At 43.4% G+C, this 20,038-nt stretch overlaps 1 protein-coding gene across 1 annotated transcript in view; it reads left to right on the forward strand.

Annotated features, from left to right (window-relative positions):
- Positions 1 to 20,038, forward strand: part of scarf2 (scavenger receptor class F, member 2) — a 110,822-nt gene that overhangs the window by 14,777 nt on the left and 76,007 nt on the right. The gene's annotated exons all lie outside the window — the stretch shown is intronic.

Here is a 20,038-nt window from a genome sequence, read left to right on the forward strand (position 1 = left end):
TCAGCTGGCTTCTTAAGTGGTTGCAGTCTTGCGAGGAAAGTATTCCCATAATGCTTTTGGGTGGGGAGTGCTCAGATTCAAATCCAACAAGGAGGAAAGAAAGGCAGTATACTTCCAGTTCAGGAAACAGTGAGAGTTGAACAGGAAATAACTGGAGGCAGCGTACCTATACCCCGCTATTTCCAGATACAGAGGTTGCAGGTTTAGAAGGTGCTCATGATGAAGCTTTAGTGAATATCTCTTGTAGACGGTTTATTTTCTTTATTTATTGAGATACAGTGCAGAGAAGGACCTTCAGGCCCTTTGAGCCACGCCACCCAGCAACCCCCAATTTAATCCTCTCACATCGTGGACTGTGGGAGGAAACCGGAGCACCCAGAGGAAGCCCACACAGTGACGGGGAGAACTTAAAAACTCCTTGCAGGCAGTGGAGGGAATTGAACCGGGGTCGCTGGTACTGTAAAGTATTGTGCTAACCACCATGCTACTGTGCCACAGCAGCCATGCACCACCACTGATGCAGAGAATGACAGCTAATGTAACTGCCTGGACATTCCTTGTTTGGCACGTTGTCGATCTTCTTGGGCTTTGTTGGAGCTGTGCTCAGTCCAACCAGTGGGGAGCTCCAGGCTTGGGCTTTGCAAATGTTTTAAAAGCTCCACAAGATAGATGAGTCACTGGCTGTTAGATGCACTGACTCAGCCCACTGGAGGAGTCTGGGTGGCTGGTTCAGATGAGCCTAGGGTCCCAGTGATTTTGGTGGAAGAATGTTTAATGATGTCAACTCAGTTCCAGTCTAGATAGTGGAGTAACAAGTTAGTTCAAGTCTCCAATAATCACAAGCATTGTTTTAGTGCCAAGTTAAACCAATGAGACCCACTTCGCAGGCACGGCACCCTTGGAAGATAAGGGGTTAATTAGCTTGCATGTATACTTTTTTTTCCCTGTACAGATCCTGTGTGCTAAGAGTAGCATTAGAGGAAACATATTTTAGGCTGTCAATTTGATGTGGTCTGAATAACATGGTTGTTCACACTCAGATTGTGTGTTTGAACACAGTAATGGACAGTGACAGCACATGACACTCATGAGTTACATCAAGGGATGGGCAGGCAAAAGTACTAAAAAACTTATTAGAACTTCTCCGATTGAAGACCGTGGTTGCCCATGTCATACGGCAAGGCACATAATGATGACGATGGACGGACAAAACTCAATGGCCTGCGGTTAGGCTGACCTGCAACTCCTCTCCTCCAGACAAATCTGTCCCCTGTGAGAGAAGTGTTTCAATTGCTGACTATGCCAAGATATACACTTGCCAATTAAGATAAAAGTATTGTCTAATGGGGCTGGAATTTGAAGGGAATAAAAGCTGAACAAGATATAGTGCCTCTCTATCCTTTGAGAATTCTCTGCTATGAAGCTGAAGGAAGACAGCACCTCCATAAGCATCAGCATCACTATGTGCCATGTCATATGACATGGGCAATCATGGTCTTCCATCTGTCCTTGACTATGATTGCTCTTGCCAAATTATTCTACAGAAGTAGTTTGCCATTGCCTTCTTCTGGGCAGTGTCTTTACAAGACAGGTGACCCCAGTCATTATCAATACTCTTCAGAGATTGTCTGCCAGGTGTCAGTCGTTGCAAAACCAAGACTGGTGATATTCACCAGCTGCTCATATGACCATCCACCACCCGCTCCCGTGGATTCACATGACTCTGATCGGGGGCTAAGCAGGTGCTACACCTTGCCAAGGGTGACCTTTTGGCAAGTGGAGGGAAGGAGTGCCTTGTACCTCCTTTGGTGGAGACGTGGAGACGTATCACCATCTTGCCCACTCCCCCACCCCATCCGTAAGAATAGTACTCCCTTAATACCACAGTGGGAGAACCTGCATAGATCGCCCATCCAGCTGATGAACGGCTATGGGAATGTCTGAGGTCAAAGAAGGACAAATTATTTCAGGAAATGCAAGAAGTCTTAAGCAGGCCAGGCCAGGCAGCGTCTATGGAGTGAGGAATAGAGTTTACATTTCAGATTGACAACTTTTTGTTAGAACCTGAACTGTTAATTGTGTTTCTTTACAGTTGCCTCCAGCTTCTGTCTACAGCTTTTTGCCTTTCCATTTGCTTGGGCTTATACCTTCTTCCTTCATTGGGGCTGAAAGTTTGTTTCACCCCAGATCAGGATTCTGATTGACTGCATTTAACAGGATATGGGATGAGGTACAGAGGGAATTTAGCTGGGATAGACTCATAGAGTCACAGAAACAGGTCCTTTGGCCCATCTAGTCTGTGCCATTCCATTTAAATTGGCTGGTCCCATTGACTTGCATCCGGACCATAGTCCTGCATATCCCACCCACCCATGTATCTGTCCAAATTTCTATTAAACGTTGAAATCCAGCTCACGTGCACCATTTATGCTGGCAACTTGTTCCACACTCTCACTACCCTCTGAGTGAAGAAGTTTCCCCTCATGTTCCCCTGAAACTTTTCACCTTTCATCCTTAACCCATGACCTCTAGTTGTAATCCAACCCAACCCCAGCGGGAAAAAACCTACTCTATTTATACCTCAAATAATTTGTATGCCTCTATAAAATCTACCCTCAATCTTATATATTCCAAAGAATGAAGTCCTAACCTATTCAATCTTTCCTAATTACTCAAGTCCTCCAGTCCTGGCAACAACCTTGAAAATTTTCTCTGCACTCTTTCAACCTTGTTTACATATTTTCTGTAGGTAGGACATCAAAATTGCACAGAATACTCCAAATTAGTCCTCACAAACATATTATACCACATAAGCATAACATCCCATTTCCTGTACTCAGTATTTTGATTTATGAAGACCAAAACTAGATAGAAGTAAAGTCATTAAACTAAATCACTGAGTTATTTTGAAAGGGTTTGTAATGGTGATAGAAGTCACTGATTACATAACGCGATTCATAAAGTCGAAAGACAGACATGATTGAGTAATGACCAACAGTTTTTCCTGCCTCGTACATCCGGATCAGTTCCCTTTCCATAGCCACACAGCTGTTCATTAGATCATTTCTCTGGTTGTAACCTACATTGCAACACCAGGGTCTCCTCTCCACGGCCGAATGGTTCTTCTTTTTAATAGACATAGTCTTCCATCATTTGAATCCATGTGCCCTTATAATATAGACTGAGCTTAAATTTGGACAAAATATTCCATGTCAAAAGTTGATTACGCACCAAATGAGGGTGTGCAAAATAGTGGTGGGCTACGTGGGAGGGAAGAGGTAAATTGGTCTCGGAGTAGGTTAAAAGGTCAGCTCAATAGCATGGGCCAAGGCTGCCTGTGCTCTGTGGTACTGTTCTATGTTCTATAATTTCTATGTTTCTACTAGAAATCTGAGGTCAATGAAACAATAATTGCTGGAGTTACACAGCAAGTCAAGCTGCATTTGACAGAAGCCTGAAACATTGGCTCTGCTTCTCTCTCCGCTGATGCTGTCCAGTGTACAATTTGCAGAATTTTCTGAGTCGATTGCGTGTGTCCTGTCTGACGGATAAATTCACCACAATCGTGGCATCAGTGCAAAGCAGTTTCATCAAGGAACTGGGGCATGAAGTGGTGGATGAACATGATGCAGGAATGAATTGGGTGAGATAGGCCTTGTAACCAGCCTCCAAGTGTTGATGTGAAGCCAGTGTGGGAACATTCCAATGCTGGAGCTGAAGTTGTAAATCTTCCTTTCATGATGCTGGAAAGTACGAAGAAAAAGGACAGAAAGGCTTGAATTGATATAGTATCCTCAGGGAATTGGGATATCCCAGAATGATTCATTAGCCAAAAGCATATTGGACTATCACTGACACGAGAAATCCTGCAGCTGCTGGAAGCCCAAAGCAACACACACAAAATGCTGGAGGAATTCAGCAGGTCAGTCAGCATCTATGAAAATTAAAAAACGGTTGATGTTTTGTGCCGCGATCTTTCTTTAGGACTGCAAACGAAGGGGGAAAGACATCAGAATAAAAAGGGGAGGCGGACGGGGAAGGAGGATAGCCAGAATGTGATAGGTGAAGCCATGTGGGTAGGGGAGGTAAAGGCCTGGAGAGGAAGGAATCTGATTGAAGAGAAGAGTGAACCATGGGAGAAAGGGAAAGAGGAACAGACCCAGCAGGGAAGTGATAAGAAGGTGAGAGGGGATCAAAGGCCAGAATCGAGATAGGAGAAGTAGGGAGGGGGAGAAAATTTTTTTAGATTGCAGGGAGAAATCAATATTCATGCCAGCAGGTTGGAGGGCACCCAGACAGAACATAAGGCGTTGCTCCTCCTCCCTGAGGGTGGCCTCTCCGTGGCATCAGAGGAGGCTGTGGACCAACGTGTCAGAGTGGGAATGGGAATTAACAGGCTTGGCCATCGGGAAGCTCTGCTTTTGGCAGATAAAGTGGGGGTGCTCTGTGGAGCCCATTTTATGACGGGTCTCACCAATGTAGAGGAGGCTGTATTAGAAGCGCCGGACACAATAGCCAATCCTAGCAGATTCGCAGGTGAGGTGTTACGTGGAAGGACTGTTTGGGGACCTGAAGTGATATAAAAGTCTTTAAAAATTGCAAGAGCTTTGTTTGTGGTCACTTTAGAAAACAAGTTGTGAGGTGATATAATAACTGTAATTAAATATTGACCAGTTAGTCCAGTTCAGTAATACTGGTTGAGGGATAAATATTGACTAGGACACTGGGTTGAACGTCCCTTAACTTTGCTGAATTTGGTTCTAGGAGGTCTGTGACTGTTCCAAACAGGGGAACAGGTCTACTGTTTAAAGGCTCAGCTGAAAGACACCACCTTCTATTAAATAAGCATTCCCATAGTGCTTCATTGTCGGCTGGTGGCGTAGTGGCATCAGCACTGGACCTTGAGGCAAGTGGTCCCAGGTTCGAATCTGGCTGGCTCCTTGCAGGTTTCCACCCGTGCAGGGCTAAGCATCAAATTAGCAACTCGGCCTGGTAAGAAGCAGACAAAATGCTAAAGAAACAGCAAGGTTGCTACCTGATGTGCCACAAGATAGGGAAAGGAATAACAACAGCATAATGCTTCATTGTGAGTACCAGTATGGATTACTTGCCTCGCACTAAGGTGAGCTCATCGGAAGTATTTAGAGCGGAGGGATATAGATTTTTGAAAAATTAAAAGGTTGGGTGCTGTGGGGATCTAGCAGAGAAAAGGTACTGTATGTCAGTCATGGGTGAATGGTGGGGCAAGTTTGAGGGGTTGAGATGACCCCCTTGCAGCTCTTATTTTCTTGCTGGTCACTAGACTGAGACTGCAACCCTTAAACATCGGGCCTAGTGGCACAGCACTGCAGAATAAGGCACAATTGACACTAAAATGAATGCTTGGAAAGAGCCTGTGAAGGGAAATTTAATGGAGGGAATTACCCACCTGACTTTCTTCCTTGAAGTCAGATGTAAGGTATACACATACTCAAGTACCTGAACAAAGATAAACTGCCTTTCTTGCTCCAGATTACAGCATCTACAATCTCCTGTGCTTCAACTGAGAAAATATGCATTGTTCGGTTCTGATGAAGGCCCTTGGATCGTTTCTCTTTCACACAGATACAACCTGACCTACTAAGTATTTCCAGTGTTATTTTCTTTTTTTATTTAAGATTTCTAAAATCTGTACTTTTTTGATTTCCATACCTTTGGTTACCTAGGCAGGGGAATACCATTATTGTTTCCCTCTGCACTAACTTCAAATAAATGCAAGAGGATTCAGTGAAAGGAACTCGATTTCTTGGGGTGATGTATACATAATAATGTCAATTCCTGGTTGTGGTTCACAGTGATGGAACATAATTCACTTTCACTTAGTCCCATTTTTTTGTAGGTTTATTGGTGTGGTGAAGCTCAGAGGCCTCATTAACTCTTCGATATAAGAATCACACTTGGGCACCATGAGGAGCCTTGTTGTAAATATGTTTGCAGATTCTTTTGGGATTTCTAGTGAGGTTATAAGTAGTTTCCTAGAATATGAGTCGGGTTTACAGTGAGTGTTTCATTGTTGAATTGGTGTACTATTAAGATACGAATTCTGAAGTCTGTTTGTGGGCTACCCGATATATCATAATAACACATGCAAATATTTTTTAAAGGTTGAATAAGTAACAAAGACAAGCTTATTGTATCTTGGATTAGAAGCATTGCATACAAAACCAAAAAGATTCTTTCAACCCCCTTTTGAAATACAAGTCTATATACATGTATTTATTGTATGTACACAAGCGATGTAGACGTAGTTGGATGTTCTGGGATCAGAGCTTCTTGGGGGCTGGAGGCACGAGCGACGGTGACCCTCTAGGTACGCAAATTGACGAGAGTGGAGTTCGAGGACAGGTGTTCAGATCCCTTCATCGCCGAATCCAGAGTTTGAGTCCTCGGCTAGAGTGCTTCATTTATCATCAGTGGTGAGGGCTGCGTCGACACCAAAGGTGCCCGAATGTCATGCGCAAGTCAAGGGCCCATACTCTATGATCAGTGAGTCCACTGGAGGCTGGAGCCGAAGACAGGGTTAGAAGCAGTGTATGTTCATGGGTGAGTGCATAGATGATGTATTGAGGAACAAGGCTTATTTTGTTGTCGTTGCTTTGTCGCTTGGTATGTTATGTTCTGCTCTGTATGATCTGCGTTCTGTCGAGCATAGTGAGAATGCCACCGAAATGTATGGTGACACTTGCAGGCTAGACCTCAGTGCATCCTTGAGTGTATTGGCTGTTAATAAAAAATGGCACGTTCCACTAGAATAACACATACAAGATGCTGGGGGAGCTCCGCAGGTCAGGAAATGAATAAGCAGTCGACGTTTCGGCCGAGACCTTTCAACAGAACACATTTCACTGCATGTTTCAATGTACATGTGTTAACTAAATCTGAATCTAAATCTGAAGCTATAGCCAGAGCCAGGGTAACAGGACACCATGTTGGAGAAAGTTTATAACGGCATAGAAAAGATTTATTAAATCGGTTCCAGGACGAGGTGACTTCAGTTATTTCTGTTGTCGAATCTCAGATTGTCTACTTCGCAGCAGATAAGTTTCAGAAGTGATTGGAGTGAGATTTTTACAATCATGGGGGTCTGAATCAGGTGTTCACAACCTTCTTTATACCATGGACAAATACCATTAAGCAAGGCATCTGTTGACCCCAAGTTGGGAACCCCTGGTCTAAATAACGTGGGCAAAAAAGATAATCTGTTTTCAATGATGGAAAAATTCAGGCAGTAAACAGTTGTGATATAGGATTCGCTAACTCAAGATGATGATAACAGATTCAATCATTGCTTTCAAAGAGGTGTGTTCTATAGTTATTTGAAAGAAAAAATATTACTCGGATACAGAATCAGAATCAGGTTTAATATCACTGGCATATGTCATGATATTTGTTAACTTTGCAGCAGTAGTACATTGCAAAACATGATAAATGTAAAAAAAACAAAATTACAGTAAGTATACTGTAAATATGCATAATAAATAGTGCAAAACCAGAAGAAAATAGTGAGGTAGTGTTCGTGGGTTCAATGTCCGTTCAGTAATCTGGTGGCAGAGGGGAAGAGGTTGTTCTTAAACATTGAGTGTGCGCCTTCAGGCTTCTGTACCTCCTTCCTGATGGGAGCAATGAGAACAGTGGTGGGGGTCCTTAATGATGGACACCGCCTTTCTGAGGCACCGCTCCTTGAAGACATCCTGGATGCTACAGAGGCTAATACCGATGATGGAGCTGACTAATTTTACAACTTTACAGGGAATGAGCTGGAGGATGGAGCTGTGTACACTGGGCAGAATAACTTCAGCAGGCAGAATATGGCTTCAGTGACCAGAATGGCCTTGTATTTTTAGGGTTGTATAGATTTTCTAGTTTCAATGAATGTAAAATATTTTTAAAAATTTATGTGCATGAAACTATTTTGCAGAAGATGGACTTGCTACAACAAAACAGTGATGTAGCTAGTAGATCTGCTGCCACACAGTTTCAGTGCCCTGCAGGGGCGTTTCTATGGAAAATAGCACCTATGGCAAGCACTGAATTTGTGCTGCTGTCCAAACATCTGACACCCATCTTTTAGATAACTTTACCATAATATCAGCTCAAGAATACAAATCAAGCTGGATAATCTTTTACTTAACAAATTATGGCACTACATGAAAATTATAACTGCACCTTCCTTGCTTTCACTGATGCAAATTCATCTATGATGTGATCAAAGTCAGTTTTTCAGTTTCTTCTCTTTCTACACTCAGCAGAGCAAGATCACAGAGTCTGCCTTGACCCATGGAGGCGCTCAAATACAAAAGTATTAGTTTTAACTTGCTGAATGATCTCTTACAGCTGGCGATGGAAACTGTGATGGTTTTATCTGCATTATCTGAATAGCAATGCGAAGATTGGGGAAGACGCTCTCATCTCCATACTGAATGTTAAGTTCGAGAAACTCTTTAGGTCTCGATATTTTCATGTTGATCCGCCTTGATAGTAACATTCTGCAATCCAAAATTTCTTCATGTAGCTGCAGTCCATCAACATCAGAGCTGTACAATTCACCCAAATTTTCACACTTCATTCTTTAGTTCGTTACTGTCGGCGCCATAACACAGTCCCTCGACTTCGAGAAGGAACCCAAACTTGGTGACAGTGTCATGCAAATGAGCGAGCCTTTCATCCATTTCTCTGTGAAGATGGTTGAGTGTTCCCTTCATGACTCTTTCCATTTCATCCTTAGCTGTTAACCCAGCATCTGTTGAGTTCTCAGCAGCCATTCGTTTCTTTCGTCTCTAACGTCTTTCAACTTCAGTATTCCACTCTTGACAGAGACTGACTCCTTCTTCAAGGGACTCACTGACCAACACTTCTCTTTCATCATAAAAATGATCTCAGAGGGCTTTCAAATCCAGGGCAGCATCGTGGAAGTTCATGCTAGGATCCTGCAGCCTCTTTTGAATACAATCAATTTGAATGAGTACTTTGTTCCAAAATCCTAGCAAAATCAGAAAATCGTAACTCAACATGTGGTTGTACAGCTGCCTTGTGTCACTTCTTGTTTCACTGGTCTTGTTTTCATTGTCTATCATGTCCTGGAGAATTTTGCAGTATCTCCTCAAGTTACTTGTTGACGGGCTTCACTGCTTCTGTCCTAGCAATCCACCTGGTTTTGAACTCCAACTTAACAACCACAGGCACAGCATTTTTGAGTTTTTCCCAGCACTGTGTTGAACGAGAGAAGAACATGTAGAGAGCTTCGATGGTTCCAAAAACGTGACCATCATTGTATCCTGCTTGGCTGCATGTACACCCACCAAGTGGAGTGAGTGATTGTCACAATTCACAAACACTGCCAGGTTGGTTTTCTCACTTATTCTTTGATGAACACCACTTCTGTGTCCAGCCATCACAGCAGCATTGTCATAGCACTGTGACCGACAATCTTGTAGCTCCATTTTGTCCTTCTCTAGCTGTTTCAAGATGTCTTCAACCAAGCTCTCTGCATCCTTCTGGCTTATCTGGATAAAACCAAGGAAGGACTCTCTAACACGGATTGTTTTCCTCTCAAAATCAACTTTCACATACTTCACTACTTCTGACATCTGCTCACGGTGTGCCTGATCAGGAGTCGAGTCGAACATGAGACCATAGTACTTGGCCTTACGAATGCTTCTCAGTAAACTCTGGTGAACAGTGGATGCCATCATGTGGATGAATTTGTTCTGAACACCCGGTGAAAGATGAGACGTGGATCCAGGATGACTTTCCAAATGAGGTCCAAGGAAATTTCCCACATTGGAGTCATCGTCTAACTGAAGTGACTTCCTGTGTCCACGCAAAGCCAGGTTCTGAGTCACAAGGAGTTTTATGCAGCGAAGGATTCTCATCAAGATATCACACCATTTCTGCTTTTCCTTCTCAATCTGTGACTGAAATACCACGTCAATAACTCCTCTGTTTCCAGCTAAATTTCTTTTCATTTCTTTCCACAGTGTGAAGCATTCCCGATGATTCTTGGCATTTTCATAAACACTTATCCTTTCAGATGCTTTCCACTAGTTGAATCCATTTTCCTCCTCCAATGAGGATTGATGGTCTGACTGGGAATAGAGAAGACAACAGATACAAAATGCAGACTTTATAGAAGGGGAATAGACCAGCCATGAGCGAGTCACTTCCTCACCACAACCATTTGACAATTTCCTCTTGAACCAAGGTTTGTTCGTTGAGCGTTATTTGTTGGTAGGAAACGCCCCTCACTGTTCTGGAAATTCTTTGAACCCAGCTTTATTATTTCTGTTCTCAATGCATCAGGCAGAATTGCTTTTCCAGTATTCTTGTCGAAGTTCAGAAGTCCAATGTCATGCTGTTCAATCACTTCTGGTATGACAGTTCGAGGCTCTTTGGCACCATCCAGTTCAGTAGGTTCAGTGTTGTCAGGTAAAATCTCGTCAATAAACTCGACATCACCACCACCACCATCACCTTCCCCTCCTGTCATGTCCACGTTCTCTGTGGCAGCCTCACTTTTAACCTCGTCATACTCAGATTTATCTAACTTGACTTCCTCCTCGGCTTGTGACGCATTTGTACTTGATCCACTTTCGGATTCTATCAAACTTGTAGCAGGTGCAGGCAACTCAATGGAACGTGTAGAACTACTTGTTCCGGGCTTTTCAAAGAAGGGCATGAAGAACTTGCTCGACTTCTTGGCTTCCTCCTCCTCCAACTTTCGTCTCTTCTGTCCTTCAGCTCAACTTTCCTTTTTCTTCATGAAGAAACGTTTCCTGGTCTTCTTACACAATATTCTGAAATAAGGCTATCCTAGTGCTTCTCACCCATGATAATCAAAGACAGATCATACATCTGAAGAAAACTCTTTTTTCACTGTCCGAGGATGGCTTGTCTGGCTTTAATAGAAACTGCTCAGTTGTGCCCTGCTTCGAGTGGCACCCAGGGCACGTACCATATCTTAGATATGCCACTGGTGTGCTGAGCTCAGTCCTGACCTCTGATACTGTTTGTGTGGAGTTTGCACATTTCCCCTTGCTCTGCATGTTTGCTCTTTCTCTTTGAACCAGAATTAAGTCATGTCCCGTTAGAGGTAGATTTTCAGTCTTTAGAGTAGATGGAGTTCTGGTAAGATGGTGGCACATTCAATTGCAACTGCTTGAACAGGGTTAGCCGGTGAGTTGCTCATTGTTGGAGAAACTGAAGGAGCTGTTCTTGGTGTGGATTGTGCAGCTGCCTGCACCAGAGAGGTGTTGGATAAGCTGGTGGGCGAAGTAAGCCACTGCCACAGTCGCTTTCCTCGTGCTGATTAGACTCTTCGGGGTATTGTTAATGTGGAATGCTGTAAGTCAGATTCACTGATGTATTGGTGGGTGGCGGGGGGGCGTCTACGTGACCTCGATTGTAGCAAGGACTAGGCCGCAAGCCGTGGTGTCACATTTTTATAGCCACCCAGGAGAGGGGCATCCGAGGCAGCCTGGCGTGGCATCCATGCTGGAGTTAGTTCTGCCCCCAGTGTTCGCGCAGCAGAAGACAGCCATCTTGTGTTCAACTGCAGTATGCTGTAACATTCATGGACTCAGTGTCTTGGACTATGTACTTTTTGTTTGTTTGACTGCATTTTCCTGCTATCTTATTACCTTGTTACCTTATATGCGCCTTGTGCTGAGTGTGACTGTTGGTATTGTGCTTTGCACCTTAGGTCCGGAGTAACGCTGTTTCATTTGGCTGTATTCATGAATGCTTGAATGACAATTGAACGTGAATTTGAGATTAGATTACATTAACGTCATATTCATCAGAGTACAATGAAATTCCTTGTTTCCATGAACCTCAGAATGAACAGTACACCTGGTAATAATGAAAACTAACAGTAAATACTATTAAAATAGTAAAGGCATCAATCAGTACTACAGCACAACAATTTTTTTCGCAAGTGTTGGTTTATCAGAATTTTTTTTTGTTTATGAAAGTCCGCTTGAAGCTGAACACAAATATAATTTCAGACTAGTTGTATCGCATAGGAATTTGGAGAAACAAGAAATGAACTTTTATTGAATATAATGCATTTAATTGCATAAAGGTGCTGACACTTTGCAATAGTTCAACTAAGCTAAAATGTTTTGTTGGTGATTTTCATTTGTACTCATTGTCTGAGGGAGGTTCTGGCTTAAGTGTCTGACAGTAATCAGCCAGCACTGATGGATTCCAGTTGCCCTGATACGATTTCTCCATGACCGCAATGTCCTGGTGAAACTTTTCTCCATGTTTGTCACTGTTCCTTAGTGACGTGTTGCACTTCATGGTTTTGAATGCTTGAAGCATGTTGTCAACCTGATGCACATAGTTTGGTGCTCTGCAGATGGCAAGAAAATGTTCAACAACATCCTTGAATGCCTTCCATGCCATTTTCTCCAGTTCCACTAGAAGTTCTTTGAATCACCTGTCATTGATAACCTATTTGATTTGCAGACCAACAAAGTTGCCTTCCTTAATCTTGGCATCAGTTAGGGTTAGGGTCAGTTATTTTGACTTGAATTATGAATGACAATAACAAGCATAGGTAATTTGAAAAAAAAATGGTGTGGGATAGGGAAATTTCAAGATGATTTTCATGATCAGCAGACCAAAATCCGTAAGATAAACTCAAAAGTATCCAGGAAGCAAAATCATTGTTGTGAAGTGTATGTGGTTACTGTCGGAAAAGGATCAACTATTATTTGGCTGATGAAGAGGGAATGAACACGGGGCTAAATGGCCTTGTTTTGCTTCATTTCCTTATGTTAAAACTGCATGTGGAATATCTACTCAAAAGAATTTTAATGCATTATGAACATAAACAGTAGCTGAATAATTCAAAGGACCAGTGAACAATGAGTATGTTCCAGTGTTGAAATGTTCACCATAACACTCAGTTAAAGTGTCATTTTCCCAAGATGTGCCAATTGTTAAAGATCCCCTCTGAGGTGTTGAACAGGATCATATAACGTACTAACAGGAGACGAGCCGCTGATACCTGTCAGAGCTGGAACAGCGCATAAAGGCATTGAGCCACAGGGTGAAAGGAAGAGAAATTTAGTATTGTACAAACCTTTGGTGTGGCGGGGTGGAGATACATCTCTACCAAAGGAGGTATAAGGTTCTCCTTCCCTCTGCTAGCCTGCAGGTCACTCTTGGGCAAGGTGTAGTACCTGCTTAGCCCCCCGATCAGGGTCATGTGAAGCCATGGAAGCCGGTGGTGGATGGTCGTATGAGCAGCTGGTGCACATCACAAGTCCTGGTTATGCGACCACTGACACCAAGCAGACAGTCTCTGAAGGGTATTGATAATGGCTGGGGTCACCCATCTTGTAAAGACAGTGCCCAGAAAAAGGCAATGGCAAACCACTTTGGAAGAAACATTTGTCAAGAACAATCGTGGTCATTAAAATAAGACCATGATTGCCCATGTCACACGACATGGCAGATAATGATCAAACAGATAAACCTTTGCTGTTGCCTTAATGGATAGCTGGTGGTGGCTACTGTTCAAGGAGTCTCTGCGATATGACGTGAATGAATGACGCAAATAAAATTAAAACAAGAAGATCAGCATGGTGGAGGCAATGAAGAGATGAGATCTTAAACCCAGTGCGTACCTGGTCACTTAATCGTAACCATTACGACAATTGGATCACAGCTGAGCTCTCTGCTGGTGAGCAATGGTAGGCAATATAAACATTCAAAGATCCATTTTATTAGCAAAGGATGTATGCAGAATACAGCTCTGAGATTCCCCTTCCCCAGATTGTCAGGAAATACAGAAAAATGTGTTTGGGTCATTGAAAGAAAAGACATCAGCCCACCCTCACACACACACACACACACAAAAAGAAAAAAGAAGCAAAAACTCGCAAACTCCAAACACCCCAACCCATCCCCTGCACAAAACTAACAGATAGCCCATTCAGAAAATAGCAGCTAGAACATCGAACCCCAAACCCCCAACATACGAACATACAAGACAGGACTTCTGGTTTAATGATTCTCACAGGCTCTGGCTAGAAAGTGCAGTTGTGTGGATGTTACAATTAAGGATTTGGCCCAATGGTCATGACCTCCATAGTGGTAGAGGTCTGATGGCACCAAGGAAAATATTACCGGGGTAGAATTATTCAGGAGAAGAGTGGGGAAATTGAGAAACAAGCAACAAAACTATCTTCTTCTGATGTGAACTGCAGTGCCTCATGTAAAACTGGATTCTAAGGATTCAAAGTACATTTATTATCAAAGTACATGTGAATTATACAGCCTTGAGATTCGTCAGCTTACTGACAGCCACATAGAAAGAAACACAAAAGAATCCAATTTTAAAAAAAGACCAACACCCAATGCGCAGAGAAAGTGGGGGAAAAAAATCACAAATCATGCAAAGCAAAAAAGGAAGCACAGCATTCTAAACTAAATTGATGTCACAGACCCGAATCCTGGAGCAGTCTGAGTAGGCCCATAGCCTTGTTCTCAGTTCACCATATTGCGGGGCAGATCTCTGAAGCTCGCAGACATGAAGCACGTGGCAGCCGGAACAATCTCACAGCCTCAGTGCCACGGAAAGAGGAGTGAACATACCAGAACAGCGAGCAGAATCGGTATGACCCTCGGCTTCGGTACTGACGCCCTGCCTTTCCAGCAGAATTTAGTAGATTGTAGGTACCGATTGCAAGTACAAGGCTAAAATGATCTTGCGCAGTTTGTAGGAAAGTTTGACAGTGTTCCTGGGGCTGAGAGATTGGGAGCAGGCAGAGGCCAGACATGTGACACGGCTGCAAACACTTCAAAGCAAAAACGTGTGGAACTCTTCAAATCAGATCCCAGCACAAGGCAGAGAAAAATGTAAAACAATCTGGAAAACAGTCTAGACAACAGGAAGATCTGATCAAAACATGCAGGGAGCAGCAGTTTGTGGGAAGGCATGCAGAATATTAATGCAATGAGGCCAAGTTTTCAGTGAGGTTTATGAAATGCCCCTTGGCCTCACCCCTCAGCCCTCACCCGTCATTCCTGTCTAAAGCATTCAGAGCAATGAAAGGGCAGTTCACCAGAATGAATGCTTGTTTACACGGTGTTTGATTTTAATCCCCACACAGAAACTTTAGGTCAGGCTTCAGTATGATCAAATTTCCAATTCCCATTGGCTAATCTCCTAGGCTGGCATCCTGGAGCATGCATTTGTCATAGATAACTGGTTTTCTTCAGTAGTTTCTGATGTGCATGTTGAGCAGAAGTCAAAAGGTATAAAGGAACCACAGTTATTTCCTTGGCTTCTATTTTATGAGGAAGGACTCAGGGGACGAACTTGTTTACTGTGTCGAATGGAGCTCTGTAAGGCTTAAAGATCTGTGAGGACTGCAGGATGGAAGTTTAAATAAGGACATGTTTTGAACTGTGAGCCTAGAACTTGATGATGCACGTTTACATTTCACAAGGCTTAAGGAACCGAAGGCTAAAGCTTTTTTTCACTTTCACAGCACAGTGTAGAATGTGGAACGGAGTCAGAGCCGAAAGCGGTTCTTGTTGAACCAACTGACTTTTCCAAATATGAGGGCTGGGCAGGAATTATAGGATGAATGTAGGTGGCTCTGAGGAACATTTATGGGATAGGCATTGATCTAGAGTGGATCACAAGCAGCTGGGGAGATTCCACATAACCTTAGTCAGGGTGTCTTGTCACCGAGAGGGGGCTGGGCTCCATAACCACTCTGCCCCCTTCCTGACATTTATTGCCAGTCCTTGGCAATTCCAAACTAACTTTATTGTGAAACAAGTTTCACACTGTGGACTATTTGGGGGGGGGGGGGGGAGTGGGTCAAGAAAGAGGTCCACTATCACCGTCTCCAAGTCCCTGTTGGGAGCAATAGCAAAGAATAGTGAAAGCAAAGTACTTATCATCTCAGTGATGCTGATGCTGTCAGTGTTTTTGGTTGCAGTTCCTTTTCCTGCTCTTGTTGATGCATGGCTTGCAGCTGGTCTTTGTGGGGTTCCTGCAGCTGCCGCTGTGATTGTTAATTCTGATTTGCAGTCCCATTCTGACATGTTGGTCCATGGCCTCCACTTGTGTCAAATGAGGTCACTCTCACGGTGAAGGAACAACACTATATATTCCATCCGGGTAGCCTCTAACTTGATGGCACGAATATCGATTTCTCTTTGCGTTAAAAAAAAGAATTGAATTGAATTAAGTCCCTTCCCCCTTTCCCCTCTTCTTCTATTCCCCACTCTGGCTTCTATCTCTTCTTCTCACCTCGCCCAGGACCCTCCTCTTTCCCTCTCTCCTATGGTCCACTCTCCTCTCCTGTCAGATTTTTTCTTCTCCGGCCCTTTATCTTTCACCTGTCACCTTCTAGCTATCCTCCTTCCTCTCCCACTGCCTTTTTATTCTGGTGTCTCCTCCCTGCCTTTCCATGCCTGGGGAAAGGTCTTGGCCTGAAATGTCGACTGTTCGTTCACTTCTACAGATGCAGCCTGACTCGCTGACTTTCTCCAGCTTTTGTGTGTGTGTTTTGCTTGTGATCATTATTGCTGTTGCTGCTTCTATTTGCTGTGGCAATGAAGCTTCTGTTTGGTAGTGGCGATCCTTTTGGCGTTGATAGAGCCCTCGTGTTTTATGCTTAGAGCTCGTGCAGTTGTGTGTTAATGCAGTAGGTGGTATGACTGCATGGTGATGGTCAAAGTTCAAAAGTTCAAAGTTCAAAATGCAAAGTAAATATATTATCAAATATATATACAGTATGTTACCATACACTATCTGGAGATTGATTTCCTTTCAGACATTTACAAGAAAAACTGTAAGTACAATAGAATTTATATAAACAGACAAGGGCTGTAAAACAATACATAAAAGATGACAAACTCTGCAAGTAAAAAAAATCATACTGAGAACGTGTTCTAAAAGATCCTTGAAAATGATTGTGTCGGTTGTAGAATCAGTCCAGAGTGGCGCTGGGTGAAGTTATCCATGCTGCGTCAGCTGCAGGATGGTTGTAGTGCAGTAAGTGATCTTAAAATTTACTTTGAACTTTGAACCTGGCTGTGCGGGATGGTAGTAGGGCGAAGGGGGCATGGCTTGGATGGCTGTGGGGGGTGGGGTTAATTATAGAAGCTGCTTTCCTGTGCCTCGTACTTTATGAGGGGAAGGAAATTGCCCACTTCCTGTAGTCTCACTTCGGGGACACTGCAGTTCATGGTCCATCTGTTACTTGTTTACCGTCCTCAGAATCAGGATCTTTTGCACATTGGATATGTGAAGGTCTTTCTTGTATGTGCTTTCTCGAGCAATCTCTTGTGTTCCTTTGCTTTGTGCGAGCCTGCAAGAAGATGAATCTCAGAGTTGTACAGTATATGGTATGCATACTTCGATTATAAATCCAAACTTTGAACTTGGAACTTTTCTGTTCCTGGTCGTTGGTAGTTCCGTACCAGGTCGTGATGCAGCCATTTCGGGTAAGCTCCTCTTTGCTTCTCTACAAGGTGTTGCAAGGGTAGGTGTTACTGCGTTTGAAGATGCTGCTCAAGGTAACGGGTGCTGTTTGCTGAAGCACAAGTATTGCTGTAGCTGGTGGTCTCCTGCGCTGGTGCGGTTGTAGAAGGAAGAATCACTATAGGTGGTAAAACTGTTGGTATGACTCTGACTGGTAGATATGTTCTTGGGGTAGATCTTGCTGCAGCTGGAACGCTGTTTCATCTGGCTGTGTTCATGTATGGGTGAATGATAACTAAACTTGAATTTGATTTGATTTGTTTATGCTTTGGATTCGGTGGTGTTGCTGTAGAGGAGGTATTGGTACAGTTGGTGATCCTGTAGGCAAAGTGGAGGTGCAGCAGCAAAGATTATTTTAGGCTGAAGCATTTCTACTGCTGTAAGTGGAGATGGTGTTTGGTTTTGCAGGTTGAGGTGTTGCTGTTGCTATGGTATTACAGTAACTGTAATATGATTGTATAGATGAGGTTGCTACAGATGTAGGTGAGGTTGTGACTTTAATTGTGGATGCTGCTGTTGTAACTTTAAGTCAGGGTGTTGTGAGATGGAAACTTGTAAGATACGCTGAACTGGCCACAGATGCTAAGCAGCATGGATGGAAGGTGCAGATTTTCCCAGTACAGGTTGGTTGCAGAGGGTTTATGGCTACGTCCAGGCTCAGATTGCTGAAGGGATTGGGAGTCCGAGGCCAGGGCCAGCGGCAAGCTATAAAAGAACTCTCGGAGGCAGCTGAGCGAAGCAGACACTGGTTATGGGTGAAGAGGAGTGACAGCAGCTGGGCCCTAAAATGACCCATGGGTGGCCAGATGTGAAGTAGGGTGCACCAGGGATGCCGGGTCCCACTGTTGAGTCCTCTGGAGATGTAGTGGGCTTAAACTGATGAAATGTCTAAGAGGGGCTTTGGGAAGCATTTGCTACCCACCAAGCCCCACCTCAAGATCTCTATGCTATGACCCAAGTTAGGATCTGCTTATCAAAGGGATTGAAACATCTAGTCCTATGAGCTCAAACTATAGATGAGGTTGCGACAGACGTAGGCGAGTTTGTAACTTTAAGGGTGGATGTTGCTGTTGTTACTTTAAGTGAGGGTGTTGTGAGATGGTTGTTGAGGTTCAGATTGTAACTTTAACTCAGGGGTTCCCAACCTTTCTTAAGCTATGGACTAAGGGGTCTGTGGACCCCCAGGTTAGGAACCCTTGCTTTAAGTGAAAATGCTGTTGTTGACGTTGCGGGTGGGGGTACTTAGCAGAGGCCACATTGTTGGAGACGTTGCTTCATTGGAATATGATGGTAATGGGTTACTGCAGCAGAATGTGAGCCATGGTTTTGCCTGAGGACGCCCTATTTTTGGAGCTGGTGCTATGGTAGGAGGTTGTACTTCCACCACAGATGTTCGTGACTCATTTTTTTTTACAGAAACATCTGTTCAGTGTTGAAAGAAAGAAAGAAACGTTAGCTTTTATTGATTACAATGTACATCAAAACATACAATGGAATGTGTCATTTGCGTCAACAACCAACACAATCCGAGGTTGTGCTGGGGGCAACCCGCAAGTGCCACCATGTTTTCAGTGCCAACGTACCATGCCCACAACTTACTAATCCTAACCTGTATGTTTTTAGAATTTGGGGGAAACTGGATCACCCAGAGGAAACACACATGGTCATGGGGAGAATGTACAATTTCCTTACAGATGGGAATTGGACTGTGATCGCTAATCCCTGGTGCTGTGAAGCATTGCGCTAACTGCTACCCTGCCGTGCTGCCTGTACACGACTGTGCCTTCCTGCAGTTGGTTCTATTGTTAGTACCGGTGAGATGCACGGTTTTGATGCCAGTGTTAGTATTAATCCCAGAGAGCCGTACAATGGGTACAGGAAAGCAAAGAATACTACAGGGAACAATGTGAGTTTAACTCTTTCTCCCTGGATGCTGTCAGAGGATGATGCCAGAGTTCTGGGTCTCGGGTCAAGTTTAATTGATGGAGTTTGCGGATTGGACTCTGCAGTTCACGTTATGACATGTTTCTGGTTCCTGATCACTCCTTTTTCTGTTTCTATTTTGGGCGACTTTGAATCAAAGCTGTCTGCAGTTAATGAACACTGAGCTGAACTGAATGTGCCTGGACTCTTTCGATTTTGTGTTTTATGATCTATGAATTTCACTCTTTTTTTGGTTGCCATTTGCATGATTTGTTTTTATTGCACTTGGGCAGAGGAGGTTGATGCTTTTTCTTTGAGCAAGTTCCATGGCATTCCTTTCTTTCGTGGCTGTCTGTGGGAAGACAAATCTCAGAATATATACTGTATACATACTTTGAAAATAAATGTACTTTGAGTCTTTGAATCAGATATTTTAACTCCATTTAATTAGAGATTAAGATATTTTAATCCCTCATTTTCAAACACTTCGATTTTCAGTTGGAAGTTATTCTTGGAGATGTTTCCGTTCCTCTTTCAGGCAGTGCATTTTAATCCCTGCAACAG

The sequence above is a fragment of the Hemitrygon akajei genome, chromosome 14, assembly GCF_048418815.1.
Source record: "Hemitrygon akajei chromosome 14, sHemAka1.3, whole genome shotgun sequence".
Lineage (NCBI taxonomy): Eukaryota > Metazoa > Chordata > Chondrichthyes > Myliobatiformes > Dasyatidae > Hemitrygon > Hemitrygon akajei.